Raw genomic sequence first — 16,391 nt, forward strand, 5'->3', positions numbered from 1 at the left:
ATTCTTTCACCTAATCATATTTTATTAGTATTAAAACCATGCATTTTTTTTTATAAAAACACATGTTTTTATCAGTTTTTTTAAAAACCAATATAAATTCATACATTTCTATCGAATTTTATGAAATAAACGGTAAAAATGCATGCGTTAAACCACATTTTTTTAAAAAATCAATAAAAATGCATACATTATACCTATTTTTTAAAAAAATCGATAAAAATGCATATACTATGTAAATATCCCATATCCCCTTAAATGCTCAATTGGTTGTGAGTTGAGACCATCTGAATTCCTATGTACTATATCTATTGTCAATTGGAACAACTTGAGCTCCTATGTGCTATAAAAGTTGTGAGTTGGGACCAATAGAGTAACCAATAAACTCTGAAGAGACCAATCTTTATTAAAAGAGACTGACATTTATTAATAAGTATAAGAAAGGGCATTTTTGGTAACATTAATAATTGATCAATTGGTACTGGAATACAAAATATCAATTGAGATATTTTGTGTCACTACTTAAGATTATTTATTATATATCATATAGTATATGTTGTGTGGTGGTGATTAAAAATAAAGAAGAAGTGGATAAGAATGAAGGAAATGAGAGATAGTAGGTAAGAGAGAAAGAGAGTTATCAGAAAGAAAGGAAATAGGAAGTGAAGAGAAAAGAGAAAGGAATAGAAAGAATGAGAAGAAGTAAAAGAAACTCATGGAGGAACAAGAAGATTGATATCATCTTCATCATCACCACCATCATCTCATCTTCATCATTACCCACCATCTTCTTCACCAACTTCACCATCCTTTCCATATGAGGTGAGTTCTAGATATGAATTAGCCTTTGGGGGAATAGAATCTATGTTTTGAGAGTTAAGATTTGTGTTAATCTATGATGAAATTATTGTTGTTCATACTTCTCATTGATGATATGTGTTGGTACCATGTTGTTGTTGTTGTTGCTGAAGTTAGTGTCTTTGATTGCTTGACGCTTATGTGTTTTGTTGTTGAAGTTATAGAAGTTAATCACGTGAATTCATGATAATATATGTTTTAGAATGGTTGAGTATGATTAAAGTTGGAAGAAAGAGTGTTTAGAAGAAGTATTTTTGGAGATTATGCAGGTACCAATCGATTGGTTGCAGAACCAATCGATTGGTTAACGATTCTATGAAGAAAAAAGCTGGACTTTGCTGATGTCAATCGATTGGCTACAGTGCCCAATCGATTGGTCTTGTCAATTTTGTGAAAAATACTTTACAAAAACTTCACGCAATCGATTGGTTCCCATCTCAATCGATTGGTTCAACCTTGTTTTGCCTAAAACCACTTATTTCATGTTTCTAAACCATCTTAGATGTATTATAACTTGTACCGTGACGTGTATGCATTAATTTAATATTAATCGGTCTATTTACATGAGATTGGATGGGTTTAACCTAGAATATTAGTTAGGTTAAAATATGTGGTTCTTGTTTCCACCATAACTCAAGAACCGTGAATCTGATTGATATGAGACTTGAAGCTTTGGAAAGATAATCTAATGAGATATTGCATGGTGACGAGATACCATGAACTAACCAATAATGCTTGGTAGAAGATAGTGATGATTGTATGCATGATTATGTTTGACTTGTTTGTGTATGACGACTTGAATAACCTAAGATACTGATGAGTATGTCGTGAGTCGGATATGCCAAGGGTTTATTGTGACATGTTATGCCACTATGTGTGTTTTATGTATGACATTTTATTATGCTAATGTGTATGCCATGAATTGGTTGGATGTTTGATTATCATTTTTGTAATAGTGTATTTATGTGTAGTATTACTCAGATATTTGCACAACATTGTTTATCACATAACATTTTGGCACTTCCATTGATGCATGATGAACATAACTTAACATAAGATAAACATTTACATAAGTTTGATAGTAGATTACATAACTTACCAAAACAGTAATAAATAAGAAGACCTAAACACTACTAGATGATTATGAAAGTTTCAACATCTTGTACCGGTTAATTTGTTCTATACCGTTTTTTTTCAAATTGTTCTACCCAATTTTTTGATAAAATTTACATAAGAGAAACATATGTATTATATAGATATGTGGGGTGTCAAGTGTAAGGTGTGTGTTAGGTGTTAGGATAAAATATCCATTTCTCACTACTAAAGTATACATTTACACAGAGTTACTCAACACCTTGGCACTTGAGCACAATTTTAAGGATTTAAAAATGATTTTCAAGAATAAATTATCCAAAATAGAAATAAAAATAAAAATAGGGAAGTTTGATTATCGGGTATTTTTAAGAAAATGTGTTGATCTTCCTAAAAAAAATAGTAGTTATATTTTTAATAAAAAATCATATGAAATTTTACGGGAATGAACATTCAGTCCTTCTTACATGGGAATAAAATCATTGAAATTATAGAAGTCATTGATAGTTATTTTATTCCTTAAAACCTTTATACCTAAGAATAAAGTTTCTTCAAACTCTAAACAAACATGGGTATAACAACTTTTTAAAACATTATTCCTGGGAATTTAACTCTTAAACTTGAAACAAAGACCCCTTCGGGATATGTAGAGATACCGATAGTGTTTGAAAAAATATTAAATAAAAAATAATACAATAGTTAGATTCCTAAAAAATGGGGTATAAATACATCTACATTTGCATCATTGAAACTACGTGTCGTGTTGCTAAAATTTCACACCAAAGCCAAAATAGTAACTGTGATTGAGATAGATTTGTTTCTTACCATTCGACCAAACAACATGAGACCATCGTAGCAATGAAAAGTAAGCCACTTGAATTAGGTACATGTATGGAACTGTGGCCTATCACGGACGACAATGATGGAAACAACAACAAAAAAGACAATAAACAACTCAAACACATAGTCCACAAAATGATATTTAGCAAAATAAATAAACTAAAAATTAAATTGAAGGGAAAATGTTCGATTAAAAAAGTAGCATTCATATAATGAAGGGAAAGAGTTACAAAATGAAAATACAAGAAATTAACCCTGTCTTTATAATTTAGATTGGCATAAAACATTTTTACTAAATTTGGAAACATCTCAACAGGTGTGTTGCGTATGAAGTTCTTCAGATTTGTTTAGACGAAAGCATTAAAGAATTCAAATTTTCCATACACACTCTCATCCACATAGGGATTTGGAGTGAGATTCTTGTTGGTAAAGTTTTGATAAAAAATATTTTTTTTCTCTTTAGAAGAAAAACAATTGAGAAGTAAATTGTTGCAAAGGGACTACTCGATGGATAGACTCTTTTTGGTGTCATTGTGGTTGTCATGATGAACACACGCAAGTAGCACAAGAAAACAAGAATGCAAAAAGATGAAAAGAAGATTATGAGAGAAACTAGAATAAGGGATTTCTGATTACCTATTTATAAAACAGTTTTAATCGATTAAATGAAGATTTAATAGATTACGACATTAATGACAAACGATTATGATTGATAGATGGAGGTAGCATGCAAATTTTTGACTTTTTTTTATCGATTATGCCATAAACCAACATGTATGGTGATAATCCCATGTGAGTTTTGAAAGTTCTCCGGTATTCCCAAAGAGTGTCATATATCTTCTTAGACCAATCCTTTCTTGATGTCGCAACTATTTTTTCCAAAATCTGCTTTAGATGTATGTTGGAAACTTCTACCTGCCCACAAGTCTGTGGATGGTAAGGTGCAAATACTTTGTGCTTTACATTGTATTTTTTTAGCACACTTGCTAAATATTTGTTGCAAAAGCGCACCCCCCATCGCTGATCAAGACTCTGGGTATTCTGAACCTAGCAAAAATATTCTTCCCAATAAACTTAGCAACAGTTTGGGCATCATTAGCCGCACACGCGATTGCTTAAACTCATTTAGTAACATAATCCACACATACCAGAATATAAGCAAGAGATTTGGATGGGGAAAATGACCCATAAAATCTATTTCTCAACAATCAAAAGGTTTGACTTCTACTATACCTTTTTGTGGCATTTTGTCTTGCTTAGAGATATTACATGTTTTCTTACCTTTAGGGAATTTTTGCACATACTCCTTACAATCCTTGAATATTGTTGGCCACCAGAAATCGCATTGAAGTACTTTTGCTATTCTTCTCTCCTCACTATGATGACCTCCATAAGATGAGTTATGGCATTGCCACGTAATTTTCTCTGCTTCTTTTCCTGCAATACATCTTCTGATAAGTCTGTCTGCGCTTACTATGAACAAATAGGGCTCATCCCACAAGTAATACTTAGCCCCCTTGTAAAAATGCTTTTTCTGCTCCCAAGTAAAATAATTAGGAATTTTTTGTCGCTTTATAATTAGCCATATCAGCAAACCATGGTTGTTCACTAATTTCCTTCAAATACTCATCTAGATACTTTTCATTGTTACTTTTTTCTTTCTTTGTACCCTCATGGTTCTCTAACCTGGACAAGTGAGCAACAACAACATTTTCAACCCCCTTCTTGTCTCTTATATCTAGATTGAATTCTTGTAGCAACAAGATCCACCGGAATAACCTAGGCTTAGAATCTCCTTTATTGAATAGGTATTTTAATGTTGCATGATCTGTAAAAATAACAACTTTGGACCCAATTAGATACACCTAAAATTTTTCCAACGCAAATATTGTGGTTAGTAACTCTTTTTTCAGTGGTCGTATAGTTGACGTGATTATCGTTTAAAACTTTACTAGTGTAATAAATGGCACGGAAAAATTTATTATGACATTTACCAAGAATTGAGCCCACCGTGTAATCTCTAGCATCACACATCAATTCAATGGGAAAGTCCCAATTCGGTGCTACAATTACGGGAGAGGTCACAAGTTTTTCCTAAATCACAGAAAAAGCTTTATAAAATTCATCATAGAAAACAAAGTCTTGTTCTTTCACTAGAAGATTACATAGTGGTTTAACAATCTTGGAGAAATCCTTAATAAATCATCAGTAAAAACTAGCATGTCCAAGGAAACTATGCACTCCTTTTGGATTCGCAGTTGGGGGATATTTTTCAATCACCCCAATGTTGGCTTGGTCCACTTCGATTCCTTTTGAAGAGATTTTATTCCCTAAAATGATACCTTTAGTAACCATAAAATAACATTTTCCCAATTCAAAACTAGGTTCATTTCAGTGTTGTCGCTACCAGATTTTTGGATAAGTGAAACCGGGGACTTGACTTAATCGGAATCAGAAGAGTCGTCACTAAATTTTATTTATTCCCAAAGAGGGAAAGGGGAAATAGTCGATAAAACCCTCAAGGAAAATGAAATCCACACAGGAAGTGCAATACGGATAAAGAATCGGTCTCGCAACCAAGATTGGGTTCGGAAGTCGATTACGCAAGGGGAAGGTATTATCACCCCTTATGTCTATGGTACTCCATGGGAACCATTTAGATTGTCTGCGTGCGTGGGTATTTATCTTGTTTATTGCTTTATTTTTTAAAAGAGTGTGAAAGAATGAGATTTTGGGTTTTTTATTATTGTGCTCGCCAAGGATTGTGGCCTTTATGCCTACGTATCATTCATCGGGTGATGAAGAATCAGAGCTTCGTAATTTGGAGTAAAGAATGTTTGTGGGTTGGTTCATTTTACCTTTGAGAAAAGAGTTTTCGGTGTGATACCCTAAGGAAGAAAAAATTAAGTTTGATGGATTGTGTTGATTTTACCTTGAGAAAGGGTTTATGAAAAATGTGTTTATGATTAGATTACACTAAAGTCTATGGGTGGAGGCGAATATTCTAGACAAACAAGTCAAGCGTCTTGTGTCCAAAATAATCAGAGTAAGGGTAGGATAGCTCCATTCTTACTCATTCTCCACCACTTAAGGCTCGTGGCGTACAATACTAATCATAGTTTTATTGTTTTTTGAAATTGGTTATGAAAATGCCACTTGATGTTGGATCAAGGGTTTATTAATTTGATTATGAAGTTGGTGACGTATAAGGAAAACACAAAGTAACCAAGCAAAAAAAGTAAAGGGTCTTATTGTAAGGTAGCCCAAGAGAAAGCCTTGTGTGTTCAAAAGTGACCTAAGCTAACAAAAGATAATGGTCTTACAGTCATGTCTCCCTAGGCTAGGGCCATGATGTCATTCTTACAACAGGTATGTAAGTTACAGATGAAATCTAAAGTTGAAATAAAGGGTCAAAAGATTATGGCAAGGTTTCCAAGCAAAGTTCCTAAATGAAATCCTTTAGGTCCAATGGTTGATTACAAGTGAAATGCATCATTTTGGTCTTATCATTTTATCATGTTTTTGTTGTTTATGATTATATGATGGCAATATGGTAAATAAAAATACTAAACATGCATGAGGAGAATATAAAATGGTGATGATAATGAGTGCTTGAATGTAAATGATAAGGTAATAAAGTTAACATAAAAGTAAACCACAAGACACTAATAACAGGATCACCATTACAATGGTTAGTGATAATAAAAGTTAGTGGTGTATAGTTAGTGGTTACTTAAATGTACAAGGTAAACATTGGAGGATTATCTATCCATAGGTCAAAAGATTCAAAATATGGCGCATCGAGGGATAACTTATCACTGATGCAAAGTATTGAAGATGATCAATGATAATATAACAATAGATTTGAAATAATGAGAATTATACAACCCCAAGTTCATCTATCAATAGTTTGACAAAAGGAATATTGTATCACTCAAATGCTTACAAGTTAATAGTTGGTTAATGTACAAGTTAAGTATTGATTTATGTACAAGTTAAAGATTGATTAAGTTATATACAAGTTATACAAAGGATTATGTACAAAGTAAACAAGGAAGCATAATGGTTAGAGGGTTAGTAATCAATGGAAGCAAAGTAAATCAAATGGAATCACAACAAGTCAAATGGATCAGCAAGCTAATATACACAAATATGGTTTCATCTATGTGTCAAATGACTCAAGTTTGGTTGAAATAGTGGCAACCTATCAATGCCTCAAAGTATCATGAATGATCAATTGATCATTCATTGATAGATTTAAAACAATGAATGTTTTATCAGTCCTAATCCACCATGGTCATGACCTAATAGATCTCATTAGCCACCATTATTCAAGACATGAAAAGTCCAAAAAAATGCCCTAATAAAACAAAACAAAAGTGTAATAAAAAAAATAGAGAAAAATAGTGAGGGTTTATTTTGAAAATATTTTAATTAGAATAAAAGTAAAGGGGGAAAGAATTAAAATGGAAATGGAAATAAAAGGGTTGAAAAATAGAAAAGGGAAAATAAAGCAAAAACATTAAAAATAATGTGAGGGTGTCGGGGGTTGAACCCATGGCCTTGGGGTCATAGGTCAACCCCCTTACCAACTGAGCCAAGCGCTCTTGGTGTTAGTCAGCGCATTCAATAAATAAAATATTAAGGCTTAAAACTAAATGGGACACACGCACAAATGGGCCAACCAGAACACGACACAGATTACATTCAAATTCAAAAAATGCGCAAAGCCCTCGTCTTCAACCTTCAACCATCCAAAATCAAAACTCTAGAACTCGTGTTTTTAGAGGGAATCACCCGTGGATTCAACCTCCCCACATTTCATCGTTCTCATCTCCATACTCATGAGCCATTGATTGGCTCTGAGTGTGGAGAATTTCTCAAGATTTCAGAAATACAATTTGATGTAAAAATAAAATTAAATGGTTGATGACAAATAATCAAGGTTCAAACCATGGGGTTAAGCATCAGCAAGTGATTTCGAGCAAGAGGGTAACTTTTTTGAGTGAAGGAGGTGAGTGGAACTACCTGATCGGAATCAAACTCAGGTAGCAACTCCGATGACTATGAACAACCCAAGGGAAGTGTTTGCAAGGTGATTTAATGTTTCATAAAGATCAAGTGAGGTTGAGGGAAGGTTTTTGGGTGCTTGGTTTAGATTGAAAAGCATTGGAACTTAGAAAGTGTAACTTTGTTTTCAATGGAGAAACTCGGTTTCGAAGCAAGGTGATTTTGGCTTGAAAAGCTTCAGAAGTTCATGGAATACCTTCCGCTATTTATAGGGAAGGTGATGGAAATGTTAGGTGAGAGGAAGAGAGGGTTTTGTTCAGAAAATGGTTGAGCTCGAAGAAGACAAAATGGGAGACTTGTGGAGGAAGGGTGGAAAAATGGAGGGACAAGGGTTCTTCAAAATAGTTATAGTGACTTTTGTTTTTAACCATTTTGGGAAAAATCAGAATTTTACACATTGCTCGGATTTGATCACATGGGCCATGTTTCTAACTAAGTTGACTTGAAAACATGTCTTGGAATGTTTTGGAATGTGTTTGGGGTCAGAAGGAATCATTACAAAGTGGTTAAATGACTTAGTGCATCAAAATGCAAATTCTCACTGGTTTGGTGCATCATGATAAAATCCAAACTTTGAACTTGGGCCAAATGAAATTGGCTCGTGCATCTTGCACGAAACTTGTGCCAAATGTTCTTTGCCATGCCTTTGATCAAATGGAAAAAGAAACATGTCAAAAGGATTTGTGGTTTGGAAATGGAAATGTGGTAAAGTGGGGGTCTTGGTCATGATTCTAGGTCTGGCTAGGCATCTTGACCATCTTGGTCAATCCATAAATTGAGGTCCTTTATCAATGAATTAGGTTTTGGACATTGAAACAAAGTTGAAGAAGGATTCAATTAGGACATTTGGCTCAAATAATATCTTTAAAGGCTTGAAAGGTGAGAAAGTTATGGGTTTTAGACCAAATGGTAGGCCATTCTTACCAAAATGTGACCAACCAACATGACCTAGAAATGTCATTTTGTGATTTCTTGATTTTTAAGGCATGATGATGGATATTTGGAGTTCATATGATCATAAACTGATGGAAAATGAGGCTTGGATCCTTGTGGGATCATTTTAGGTCATGCCCATGGGTGGAACCAATACATTGAAAGTGATAAGTCCAAGATGAAACCAAGGACTTGTACCGTGAATGAAATAGGTGTTTGTTTGATAACAAAATGGTTTCAAATGACTTGAAATGAAAGTGAATGAAGTGTGGTATGATGGGATGATCAAATGAGTCAAGGAATAGAATCAAAAAATGCACAAACTAGGGTTTCTTGGACCACAAGTTTCATCAAGAACCATGGCCAGTCAGATTAGGGTTTTGAGGTGAAAAGGATGTATTTAGATGATTCAAGGGGTTATAGAATGAAAAAAAATTGGATATTAGGAGTATTCAATGGTATGGTCAAGACTCAAGGTGAACCATGACTTATATAAGCCACTAAGGGTCAAGAATTAGGGTTGAGGTCCTTGGGTGACCAGATGAATCTTCACATGTCTTCTATGGGGACTCACCATCCAATTAGGGTTTTGGAGAGTGAGTGATATGACTTGAGTGATCCTTCAAGGTTCAAGGATGCTTGAGGATGAAGATTAGGGTTAAGATGGCTTGAGCACACCTCAACATGATCAAATATCTTGAAACTTCATGGATGAACCACATGCCTCGAGTTTGTACTTGTGGATCATTGTGGGTCTGAATGCATATGAGATGATATGTGTGAGATGTATGCTTATGAGTTAGGGTTATGGAGATTATATGAAGGTAGGGTGAATTTAAGGGGATGACAAGTGCATCTCTCCAAGACGACATCCAAGTGCACAAGGCAAATATCAAAATCATTTCCAAAACTGAAAAATCATCCATAAATAACTCTACTGACAACTTAATCATGTCTAAAAATATGTAAAGCATGCACCTTTGGAAAGTAACTGGTGCATTGCAAAGCCCAAAACGCATCATGTGGTACGTGAACACTTTAAACGAACAAGTAAATGTTGTCTTTTCTTAGTCTACTAGATCTACTGCAATATGATTGTACCCTGAGTATATATCCAAGAAACAATAGTAAACTCTTCTTGCCAACCTTTCTAACATCTGATCAATGAAGGGTAGTGGGAAATGATATTTTCTGGTTGCTAGATTCAACCTTCTTTAATCAATGAACATCCTCTATCAGATAACAATTTGAAATGGGATAAGCTCATTTAGTTCATTACGAATGACTCTCATACCTCATTTCCTAGTCACTACATGTACGAGACTTACCCATGAACTGTCAGAGATTGGGTAAATCATTCTGACTTCTAGTAACTTTAAAACTTCTTTCCTCACCACCTCTTTCATAGTGGGGTTTAGTCTCCTTTGTGGTTGTACCATGGGTTTTAAATCTTCTTCCAACTTAATTTTATGCATGCAATAGGATGGACTAATACCTTTCAGATCCTTTATACTCCATCCCAATGTTGTCTTATTTTTCCTCTAAACCCTCAATAATTTCTCCTCTTCAGCATTTGACAAAGAACTACTGATTATTGTTGGTTGTAACGATTTTTCACCCAAAAAGACATATTTTAGATGTTTCTGTGATTCTTTCAACTCTCATGTGGCTATGTGGTTAGGCTTTGTTCTACATTTTTTCCATCTCTTCAATTTTTTTTGTGACATTCTCATCTTCAGTTCCTTGAACCTGACACAATCATTATGCTATTTCTAGTTTAGATCCATCTTCCACTTGTTCTATTGAATTCATAATGACCATATCCATCAGAAAAAGGTAATGTCTCTGTGTCGAAGATCTTATGTACACTTTTTCCCACTACATCAATTTGGTAACATTGCGGATTCTCCTTGTGATGTTGCATGGCTTCAAAGACATTAAAGACCACTTTTTCATTATTGAATCATAATATCAATTCTTCGAGTTCTACATCAATAAATGTTCTTCCTTTTTCCAAAAATGGCCTCCCAAAATGAGGGATATGTCTGCATATTATGGCATGTCAAGGATCACAAAATCAACAGGAAATAAAAAACCATCCACTCTAACTAGCACATCCTCTAACACACCATACAGATAAGTGATGGACCTAGTAGCAAGTGTCAGATTCATACGAGTTGGTTTCGGTTCACCATAATTTAACTTTCGTGTCATAGAGAGCGCTATTAAATTAATGTTGGCTCCTAAGTGACATAAAACTTGCCATATAGTTAATGGACCGATTATGTAGGGAGTTATGATCTAACAAGGATTATTTAATTTTGGAGGTATCTTACTTTGGATGATCGCACTGCATTCTTCAGGTAACACTTTTCATTCTCCTTAAATTTCCTCTTTCCTGAAAAAAGTTCTTTCATGAATTTCGCATATGTCGACATTTGTTCAAGAGCTTCGGAGAATGGAATGTTGACTTGTATCTTTCTCAACATTTCCATGAACTTCTTATGTTTCCATATTCCAAGATCTTGTTCTGCTTCTTCTTCAAGAACGAGTAAGGTGGTTTAATGTAGTCTGGAAATATTGGATTTGGATCATTTAGGATTTGATTTTTAGTCCCCCTCCATGGTGGGTCTTTGTCTATAAATTGATCAAGAGTGTAACCCCTCACGTCCTCTTATGCACACTCCTCATGTTTTTCTCCCTCATATTTTTCTTTCACTTATGACTCTATTTCAGTTTCTTTTTCAAGTACCACCTCTTTCTTTTCGTTGTCAAATACTTTTTTCTTCTCTATTGACTTACTTACTATTGGCACAATACGGTTTTTTAATTCAAGATTTTGATATAATTCACTATGGACTGCCATTTGGTGAGACAGCTGAGCCAATTATATTTCAAAACTCTTGATTGATGCTACACTACTTTGGTATATGGTAGTTTAACTCTAGTTAATCTCTCTCTGACTTCTGACCATCTCATCCAGACATCCTTTAGTGGATTGCATGAATTTTGTCAGGTCTTCTTCTAGGTATGATCTTATTTGACTATCCATGGATGAAAGTGGTTACCTATTTGAAAGCATTATTACTCTCTTCAAATCAGAGTACAAGAACTGTTTATTTGAAATTTTACACTTTTCACTTCTTCCGTCTCTTCTATAGACACACAACTCCCAATTGTGTGGTTTCCCCCACATAATTCACACTGAAGGATCTGTATATGATTGTTGTTTGCGTTAGCCACCCGTGTTGTTGTCATCTTCTTCGTTAACAATTTGATCTAAGTTATTAACTCTTCCTGTGATTCGACAGCTTGAATGTTTCTTTATTTTATACCCTACTTGCTATAACAATATTCATTCTAACACACATTCTTAATTAAAATCTTCACCTTATCATCACTTTTTGTTCTCAACGTACCTCCTAACGAAGCATCAAGAAACATTTCTGAAGGAGTTGTCAGTTCGCTAATAAACCGTGTCAGTTTTTCTATGGATTTCATGTTATTGTTTGGACACTTGCAAAGCAAGAGCTTAGACCTTTCCCAAACTTCTGACAATGACTCATATTCATCCTGACTAAAAAATTTGATGGCAGTTCTTCTCTCCACAAACTACTCATTTGAATAGTATCTCCCCAAAAACCGGTCTTCTAACTCCTTCCATGTCTGAATAATACCACTTGGTATACATTGCAACCATTTCTTTTCACTGCTAGACAGAGAGAAATTGAACAACTATAGTTTCACCTAATAAGTGGTGACCTCATTCAAGTTGCACATTGAGCATGTTTCATAGAACCTAGCCAAATGGTCCCACGGACTCTTGATGGTCTATCCATCAAACTATTTGTCTCATAATTATGATAGTATCGAGATTTTGATGTCAAATGTCACTAGGTTCGCAGGTTAGAATCCTCATGATATCTGACTGGTATCGAATATTTTTTATATTAATCCCCTCATGTTTGTTATGGTGGAATCACCATTTTTTGCTTGCACGAGCGGCTCTCTCTGATTTCAAGATACCACGGGAAAAATTTCGAATCCAAACCTCGCACAAACATAAACAACAATACCTTAGCAGCATTGTACCAATAAAACAAATATATACGTAACAATTAAAAATTCAAAACTACACTACAAACAGAAAATACTTAACACAAAGCAAACGAAATTAAAACTAATTTAACAGAAACTATAAAGTACCAATAAATAGAAAATTTAACAAAATAATACCAGAAAAACTAAAGGCTAGAGAAAAATAAATCGCATAATATGCCTTGTTGAAAATATCAATAGTCCCCGATAATGGCGACAAAAACTTGATGGACAATTTACTAGCAAGTAAGTGCATTGGTGTTTTTATCTAAGTAATAAAAATAAATTCGTATCCATAGGCATTGCGAACTTAAAATAAGGTACCTTGTGTGATGTAATTAAAAACAGTAATTGGGGGGTTTGCAGGTTGTTTTTATCAAAAACACAAGAAATAAGTTTTGATAACAATAATGAGAAAAGATTTCAAGTCATATTATCAGAATCCCCTATTTCTACTTGACTCATGAAATATGCATTAACAGACATCCAATGACTAATGAGTCACACGACAAATTAACTTAACCGCTACACCCAATCCCTTGATGTGTAACTCACTAGCCTAATCGTTAATTCCCCGATCCCTCGTGTAAATTATAACGTAAAACTATAAAACATAACATGTGAATCCCTAAGTCACATTTCCTAATCATACTATCCCTAATCAATTAGCGAATTCAATAGTTAAAGTATTTCAGATAGAAAGCCCTAGGGTCAATAGTCACTATCTATCAAGATCGATTTGAATGTCGTAACAAACAAAAAGCAATGTGCACAATCAATAATTGAATAATAACAAAGAGTCAGAATAATAACATTAACATCATTCGATCATATGTCCCAATCAAGTAAAAATAAGTTCATCATTAAATTTGACCTAACTTATAGGAACCTAGTTACTCAAGCTGAAATTAATCAATAACAATAATTTAGATTTGAAGAGCATGGAAAATCAATGAAGAAGAAGCTCTCGAATGGCTTCAATGATCTCTAAAAGCTCTAAAATCTCTCTTTTTTATTACTTTTTATTCCTTGGAATCCACCCCCTTTTTCTCTCCCCTCACTTTTCTTATAAAGCCGCTAAAAGTGTTTTAGGAAAATGCAGTAACGCGGGCGCGCAGATTGCAAAAATGTGGGCGCATTGAACGAGAGAGCGGTGAGTTGAACCAGAGCGCGGGCGCATAAATTCCAGAGGTGAATCAACATGTTTTTGCCCTATTTTCACCAATTTTCTCACTAAGTTCCTTTTAATCACCCAATAGTGCTCTTTGCAACTTTTTTCACTCTTTTATCTCTAACTTGCTCAATTCTTGTTTGATTTGGTCGATTTTTCTTTCAAAATGATGTGTATCGATACCCTGCTATCACCTATGTAAGGAGAAAGTATGGGTGGAAAAAGATATGTCTTTTTGTGTGTGGATGATTTCTCAAGGTATACTTGGATCAAATTTACTAGAGAAAAATTTGACACCTTTGATGTCTTCAAAGAGCTATGTCAACAACTCTAAAGAGAAAAAGGGAGTGAGATAGTGAGAATAAGAAGTGACCATGGAAAATAGTTGAAGAGATTGGTCATGAGTTCTCAACACCTATCACACCTCAACAAAATAGAGTGGTTGAGAGGAAAAATAAGACATCTTGAGTTCTTTATTACTTTATGGTTGATCTTCTTTTTTTCTATTATCTGTCAAATTCTGATTTAAGATTTTGAACCCATTGGTTTATGCATCTGATCCAACATCTATCCCCCTTGAACATAAATTCATCAATAAAAATGAAATAAAAAGTTTTATAACACAACTATAAAATTCAAAACAATCCCTAAAACACAAACAATTGTCAACAAATAGAACAAAGTACACAATCAGAAAGACCATAACCAATGTACTAAGATAAGTATGTTTCATCGCTATCACCACAAATTCAAGTAAGATTTTATACTTAAAGTCTAAGTGTCCATCCACTTCTCGTCTCAACGGACATGGTGATGAACACTTCTCTCCAATCAAAATTCATAAACTTTTCCAAAGCTTTTCCATATGCATCACGTGAAATGTCTTCCATTTCATCCAAAACAGTTAGACACTCAGTAAGAGAGCAATCTGATGTTACACGTGAAATAACCTCCACACTCATATCCCCATACCTCTTAGCTTCTGCCAAAGATGTTTTAGTCCATGCTTAAAGTGCTTCTCCCATCATATGTGATTTAGAATCTTTCTTGGATCGTACTTGAACTTGTCTATTTCCACTACGTGTGATGTGTTCCACTTCATGTAGATCATCATTTGAACTATCATTATTAACATGTACATGACTCACATACCCATTATTAAGATATTGATTGTCAAGTTCATTTTAGTTGCATTATATTTGTTTAAAATAATTTCCAATAATTAATAATGATCTCATCCATTCTTTTGATAGTGAAAACTTTTATCATGTACCTAAATAATATAAGCTTATTATTCAAACCAAAAGCAAAGATAAAAATAACCAAAATATGCTATTAGTGACACAAAATTTCATTGTTGTTAAGATTTCATTGTATTTATTTAGTTCTAGTATCCCATTTGCTCTATCATCCCAATAGTTAAAAGTACTATAAATCAATAACCATTCTAAATCTGACATACATATCACGGATATGAAATGAGCTTGACTAAGTGAATTTGATATCATAAACATGATTGAAATTATAAATCAACACAAATTACGCAAACATACATTATTGAAACGACAACTTATTTTCCACTTGAAGCATTTGCTTACAACGGCAATTAATATGCATTTTCAAACTCATAACCTTTTCTTCAATCAAAGAAATAGATACAATAAAATATAGAAAAAATATTCAATAGCTGTAAAACAAATTTGACAGCATCTCTTGAAATATTCAAACTTTTCAAACTTGATAGAAAATCAAATCTATTTATTGGCATTATCAAAACAATATTCCCTCTATTCTAAACTATAAATTATTTTTCAATAAAAAAATATAAACAACATACTTTAAGATAATTTCTCCAAACCTAATCACCTGTGTTTGTTTATTTATTTCATCGAAATCCAACATTTTACAGGAGTAAATAGAACTCACAATTAGTTCATGCTAGATGTGAGTCTAGTTAATCTCCTAATCCCTTTCCTAAACAGTGTATTGTAAATGAGAAAATAAAGAAATTATATTTGACAGAAATTGTTTTTAGAATACAGTTGTAATTTTTTTAAATTTGTCTTTTATCTTGCATTATATTTCCAATGTTAGCATTTTTAAAAACTTTTATTAAATTATATTATAACCCATTATCATTAAGCATAAATTATTAATAAATTGTTTGACTTTTAAATTGAATTTAATGGGATGAACCATTCGATTAAAACCAATAAAAATGTTTTAAAAATTCATAATCAATTCATGATGTTTGTCCTTAAGGTGTTGACTCAATAAGGCCAGAAGAATAATCTTGAACTTCTTGGTAATTTAGTCAATAAATAAAAACATC

This window comes from Lathyrus oleraceus, chromosome 5 (assembly GCF_024323335.1).
Source record: "Lathyrus oleraceus cultivar Zhongwan6 chromosome 5, CAAS_Psat_ZW6_1.0, whole genome shotgun sequence".
Lineage (NCBI taxonomy): Eukaryota > Viridiplantae > Streptophyta > Magnoliopsida > Fabales > Fabaceae > Lathyrus > Lathyrus oleraceus.